This window comes from Solanum pennellii, chromosome 1 (genome assembly GCF_001406875.1).
Source record: "Solanum pennellii chromosome 1, SPENNV200".
NCBI classification, from domain to species: domain Eukaryota; kingdom Viridiplantae; phylum Streptophyta; class Magnoliopsida; order Solanales; family Solanaceae; genus Solanum; species Solanum pennellii.
The window spans coordinates 69,478,002-69,485,071 of NC_028637.1; positions in this window are offsets into that span (position 1 = coordinate 69,478,002).

Consider the following 7,070-nt stretch of genomic DNA (forward strand, 5'->3'; position numbering starts at 1 on the left):
TAACTAACTAACAATCAATTAAACTAGTACTAAAATTAAAAAAAAAACTAAATCATTCACTAACTAACTAACAATCTATCAAACTAGTATTCAAATAATAAAACATCTTGAATCATTCACCAACTAACAATCAATAAAGTACAAATTCAATACACTAATTAACAAATCAAATCTAACTCAAATTGAAAAAATTTAAAAATAATATCATGAAACTCTAACCTTTAATTAAAGGAGAAAAAGGCAATGAAGAGACAATGGAGCAGCAGGAGTTGTTGTTGGCATCGGCATCGGTAGTAGCGGACAGCATCGGCGTCGGCGGAATCTTAGAGAGAAGGAAGAGAAGAGAGAAGGAAGGAGAAGGAAAATAGGGAAATTTCGCGTCTGGTCTCAAAAATATTTTAACAAAAGCGACGGACAACGTCCCTTTGTCCATCACTTTTTTAAAAATAGTTGACCAAAATTTTAACCAAAAAGCGATGGACTAAGAGACATTGTCCGTCGCTCTTCTTAAATGTTTCACTAGTCATTTTGATAAAAAAAATGACGTGCTTAGTAACACTTCGGAGGTCCATGACCTAATCTAGAGCCTCACATGATGAACTAAGACTTGAAACACTGTTTATATGCTTAAAATAATGTATTTAAGACATTTAGGAAGTGTTAGAGTCAAAACATTAAAAAACGACCATGACGCCCCGTGAATTGTGAAGTGTGTGCTAGCATGCCTTGGCATGTTTCATGGGGTTTTAAGAGTCAGAATTTAATGAAAGTTGACATAAAGGTGTTAAATATATAGAAGAGAGTGTTTAGGATCGAAATGTATGGGTACGACTCCCTAAGGACCACCCTAAGGGTCCTTGAGGAGGACCCTTCCATTTGGACCCAAAAGCTGTCAATTGACAGTGTGCAACCACGAGCCAAGCGACTAGCCGTCGTTTGATCAGCGCTTCGTCGATGGCCTCTTATGTTGACACTTACTCGGTTGTCCAGGATGCTCCAAAAATTAAGTCTCTTTCCCAAACGACGATCAGCAGTACTGGGCCATCGATGGGACTACGGGGCATAGGTCGGGGAATCGTGGTTTAGGGGTCTGTTTCACTATCAAGTTTTAACTTAGGTGAATTAATTAGTTAATTAGTTAGGTGATTAATTATGATTTAAGGGTGGATAATTAAGTTAGTTAAGGGACTATATAAGACCTAAACCTTATTACACTAGCCTAACACGATTCCCAAACCCAAATTCTCTCCAACTTGTCTTTTCTTTCTCTCTCTATTGCAAGAACTTATTGAAGAACAATTCAAAGCTTGAGTAGGACTTCAAGACTTCATATTTTCTCCATAAAACACTAAGGAATCCTAAGGTATGGAATCTCTTCACTCTTGGGATCTCTTTCCCCAAGAGGCTTTTCAAAATTGATTTCACAAAGATGTCAAAAATATGGGTTTCATTCTAAGTACGAAATTGATCTTTCAAATTGAGTTGATATTGGTTTATTTTGATTATTAGTGATGGATTATGAATATATATTGATTAATTCTTGTAGTTCTTAGTCCTTGAACTAGTCTATGATATAATCTATGAATTGAATCCTTTACCCTAACCCAAGCTATGAATTGGACTTGTAGATGATTAGGGTTGTTGGAATTGGTTATGTTATTGTTTAATTCACTATATTATGATGATGAGTGGGTTATTGTATAATTATGATGAATTGAGGGTGAGATTCTTGATGAAGTCCATGGAGGCTTTTTGGTAAGATTTTGTGATCTTGAACTCTTAACTTCAATAATGATGGGTTATATTTGGTAATTATGTTGTGCAGTTGAAGTAATATATGTGATTAGATCAAGAAGATGATGATATGATAATTATTATGGAATGTCTTGACTATACGAATTGTGAGATCATGTTAAGGGTATGTTGATACAAGGTTGAATGTGAACCATTTGTGTGCCTTACTATGATATGATTATGATGTGCTGTCTCACGAATGAAGGGTTGTTATGAAAGGACATTGTCATGAAATACCTAATGAGATAATGACATGATATACAATGGGTTAGTCTTTTATGGCCTATACTAAGCTATGATTATTAAGAATGACTTAAAGACATTTCAAAAAGGGACTTTAGCTTAGCACCAAGTGAACTTGACAATGAGAGGTGTTGACTCCCCATAGAAGGGAGAAGGCAAGAAGAAAGATCTTCTATTTGTCAAGAAAATACATCTACATGTGTTTGCTTCTAATAAATCTGAATCTATGAATGATGAGGATTGAGAATTTTTGCATTTACAGATTTGTGGCTATATCAGACAAGGAGTTGAAGATAATTTTAAAAATCACATTGTAAATGAGACACATGCCAGAAGTTTGTGGGACAAGCTCGAGACGCTATATGCTTCAAAGACTAGCAACAAAAAATTGTTTTTTTGAAACAATTGACGAACATCAGGTATAAATACGACACTCCTATTTCTATTTCTAATTATATTAATGATTTTCAGGGTGTTCTTGACCAGATGCCCGAAATGGATGTAAAATTCGATGTAGAAATTCAAGGACTATGGCTTCTAAATACTCTGCCACATTCTTTTGAAACTCTTCGAGTTTTTTAATTAATTCTTCTCGCTGTGGTGTTGTGACCATGAAATATGCTAAGAGTGGTGTCTTGAATGAAGATATGAGAAGAAGATCTCAAGACTCATCATCTTCTACTTCACACTCCGACATTTGGGTTACTGAAGACAGAGGGAGAAACAAGTTTAGAGGTCAGAATGACAGAGATAAAAGTAGAGGAAAGTCAAAGTCTAAATTCAAGAATATTACATGTGATTGTTGCCACAAAATGGACATATCAATAAATTCTGTTTCAAGTATAAGAGAGATATCAAAACAACAAAAGAAAGAAGGCGATAATGAAAATTGTGTTGATGTTGTTGACCTTCTTGTTTCTTTTGATGAAAATGTCGTTAATCTTGTTTGTGATGAGTCTAGCTGATTTGTGGATTCTGGTGCTACTTCTCATGTCACGCCCAAGAAGGAATTATTTTCTTCTTGTACTTAAAAGTAATTTTTGGATGTTGAAAATGGGTAATAATCATGAAGTTGAGGTTCTTGGTATTGGGACAATTTGTTTGGAAAGTAATAATGGTTCCAAACTAGTTGTCAATAATGTCAACATACTCCAAATGTCGCTTGAATTTGATTTCTGTTGGATACCTTGATGAAGAGGGTTATGTCAATACCCTTGGTGTTGGCTAGTGGATGCTTACAAGAGGTTCAATGGTGGTAGCTCGTGGTGACAAGTTGTCTAACTTGTATATTTTTCAGGGCTCCATTTTTTGATGCTTAGTGAATTTGGTGGAGAATGATACTTAATCAATGTTATGACATAGAAGATTGAGTCATATGAGTGAGAAGGGGATGAACAATTTGGCTAAGGAGAATTTGCTTTCTGAAGTGAAACAAGCAAAGTTGACAAGTGTGTTCATTGCTTAGCAGGTAAACATAAGAGAGTTTCTTTTCAGAGTTATCCTCCTTTAAGAAAGTTTTATTTGTTGGAGTTGGTACATTCTGATTTATGTAGTCCTTTCAAGGTAAGGTTTCGTTGTGGTGCACTATATTTTGTGACTTTTGTTGATGATTATTCACGCGAACTCTTGGTATTTTCTTTGATGTCCAAGGATCAGGTACTTGATGTGTTCAAGAGTTTTCAGACCTTGGTTGAGAGACAGACAAGGAAGAAATTGAAATTCATTCGTTTTGATAATGGTGATGAGTATATTGACCCTTTTGATAGATATTGTAGAAAGCAGAGTATTCCGCATCAGAAAACTCCTCTGCTAAATAGTTTGGCAGAGAGGATGAATAGAACTCTTATTGACAGAGTTAGATGTATGCATTTAGATAATAAGTTGTCAGATTCCTTTTGGGCAAAAACACTTAGTACTGCTGCATATGTTATCAATTTATCTCCTATTGTTGCTTTGAATGGTGATGTCCGACAGAGTTTGGCTTGGTAAGAATGTTTCTTATGATCATCTTAAAGTTTATGGGTGTAAAGCCTTTGTGCATCTTCCAAAGGATGAAAGGTCAAAGTTAGATGTTAAAACTAGGCGATGTATCTTTGGTGGTTATGATCAAGATGAATTCGGCTATCGTTTCTTTGATCCATTTGAGAAGAAACTTGTTAGAAGTCGTGATGTTGTGTTCTTTGAAGACCAAACAATTTAAGATCTTAACTAAGTTGATTCTCAGAATAGTGGCAACCTAGTTGATATTGATCCAGTGCCTTTGACTATTCCACCAGGTGAAAATCTTCAAAATGATGAAAATCAAGTTGATATTGAAGATGGTGATCATATTCAGAATGACCAGTATGGTGATGATGCTCCAGTGCAAGATGATGTGGTTGGTCAACAACCAAGTATTATTGATGCTACAGAGAGTTCTCTCAGAAGATCTACTAGAGAGAAAATACCTTCATCTTGTTATTCTTCTAATGAGTATGTACTCTTGAATGATTGGGGAGAACCAAAGAGTCTCGATGAGGCTATAGAAAGTGAATAAAAAGAAAAGTGGTTTAATATTATGAAGGTTGGAATGAAGTCTCTACATGATAATTATACCTTTGATTTGGTTATGTTACCTAAAGATCGAAAAGCTTTAATAAATAGGTGGATTTTCGGGGTAAAACATGAAGATGGTAAACCAGTTCCATGGTACAAGGCTAGATTAGTTGTGAAGGGTTTTAGCCAGAACAAGCGAATTGATTTTGATGAGATATTCTCTACAATTGTGAAGATGTCATTTATCTGTGTGGTTCTAGGCTTGGCTGCAAGTTTGGACTTGGAAGTTGAACAAATGGATGTTAAAATTGTTTTTCTCCATGGTGACTTGGATGAAGAAATTTATATGGAGCAGATGAAAGGCTTTGAAGTCAAGGGAAAAGAGAATTATGTTTGCAAATTGAAGAAGAGCTTGTATGGCTTAAAACAAGCTCCCAGACAATGGTACAAAAAGTTTGATTCTTTTATTAATCAACAGGGCTTCAAGAAGACATCTTCCGACCATTGTGTTTTTGTGCAAAAATTCTCTGACGGTGACTTTATTATCATTTTGCATTAAGTTGATGACATTATTGTTTTTGGTCATAATTCTTGCAGGATTAAAGAGTGGAAAAAGTCCATGTTTTTGTCCGTGATAGAGATACCAAGAAGTTGTGGTTGTCATAAGAGAAGTATATTCAGAAAGTACTTCGTAGATTCAACATGGACAAAGCTAAAACTGTCAATACACCTTTAGTTATGCACTTTAAATTTAGTACTAGACATTTTCCTTCTAGTGATAGTGAGAAGGAAGATATGAAGAAAGTTCCTTGTGCTTCAGCTGTTGGTAGTTTGATGTATGCAATGATGTGTACAAGACCAGATATTGTTCATGTTGTTGGTATTGTTAGTTGTTTCTTTTTAATCCAGGAAGAGAGCATTTTTTTTACTGAACGACCCTTGAGGGGGTCAGGGGCTTAGCAACACCCCTGGGCCTTATCATTAATATCGACAAAAGGTACTTAAAGGGGGACTTGGCCTTACCTCTAATCCTATGGTGGGTCGCGTCAACCTACCAACTAAGGTCTCACCCTATAAAGTTCTCGTACTCTAAAATTAAACACCTAGAGAGGACTCCTCTCTAAATACAAATTTCTAGAATACATAAATAGGGGAGACTCTCCCTTTACAAAGAAATCCTATATAACTGACCTAGTTCAAAGACTATACCTAATCTAGATATATTCCCTTAAATAGGAATTATCATATGCTACATTGTCATAATGTAAGACTTGTTAATTGTGAAGTATATATTGTGATGTGATTTCATGTTGGTATCATTAGTTGGTCCCTTTCTGCTGAACTACTGTCATTGAATATGTTACATGATTCTGCAGCCTTATAACTAGACATACAAATTCCTTTGAAAGAATGCATAATGCATAGTTGATGTCTTCAGAGGTTTAAGTCCCATTTCTGAAACTCTATCCTCCTCTCTATTCGACTAAGATTCCTGCATAAGTGTATCTGTATTCCTTCTTCCAGTAATTTTATCTGCAGAAATCTTCTTTTTTCTTGACTGAAACCTGTGATTAATTAATCAAAAATCAAATCATATCGTATATAATTTAATAGAAAGGTTATTCAAAGTGGTTGTTGAATTCTTCTCAACATCTTTCTTCTAAAACTTGGTAGTCCCTCCTTCTCCAATATATAACTTCCTCTTGCTGTTGGTGACAATTGATTGTGAGTATAATAGATTGAGGATTATCTTGGTTGTGACTCTGCTTGAACAGGAAATCAGAGGTACTGTTAGCTTTTCTGTATGTATGATTACACTGAAAAGATTCACTTTGATTAGCTAAATCTTGAAGTTCCTGCACAAATTTTGTAAGCCTCCAAGAAGGATCATAAACCTGCAAAAACCATTTAGTGAGTAACGCAGAATCTACTTCTAATATAATATTTTTATACCCATGTTGAATGCATCAATTTAGCCCATAACTGGCAGCCTGAATTTTTGCTTGATTATTGGTCCCTTCACCTTAGGGTATAGCAAATGCATATATGATAATACCAACTGCATCCCTCAATATGCCCCATCCTCCAATCTTCCTCGGATTGTGTAAAGCACTACCATCAGTGTTCAGTTTATAGCTAGGAAGAGGGGGAGGTTTCCAATTTATAGAAGTAACTTTCATAGCATGTTTACAGCTTTCCACCATGTTCACAATATCTGGCCATTGCATGGGCCAATAAATATATGCAAATGCAGTATTGAGCATCTATAGATATCTTTAAGGATCAAATACTTGACCATGGTATTGGTGGACCTCTTGTTCCTATACTTAGCTGAACATTTGTTTTTCCACAGATTCTAGCAAATGATAATGGGTAGTGACTGAATAATGGTTTTGTAAGCTATATTTTTTCCTTGAATGCCACCCTAATACATCATATAAGTTCTTAAAGATGTCTGCTTGAAATTAATTCCCAAATAACTTGAGAAATATCTCCTA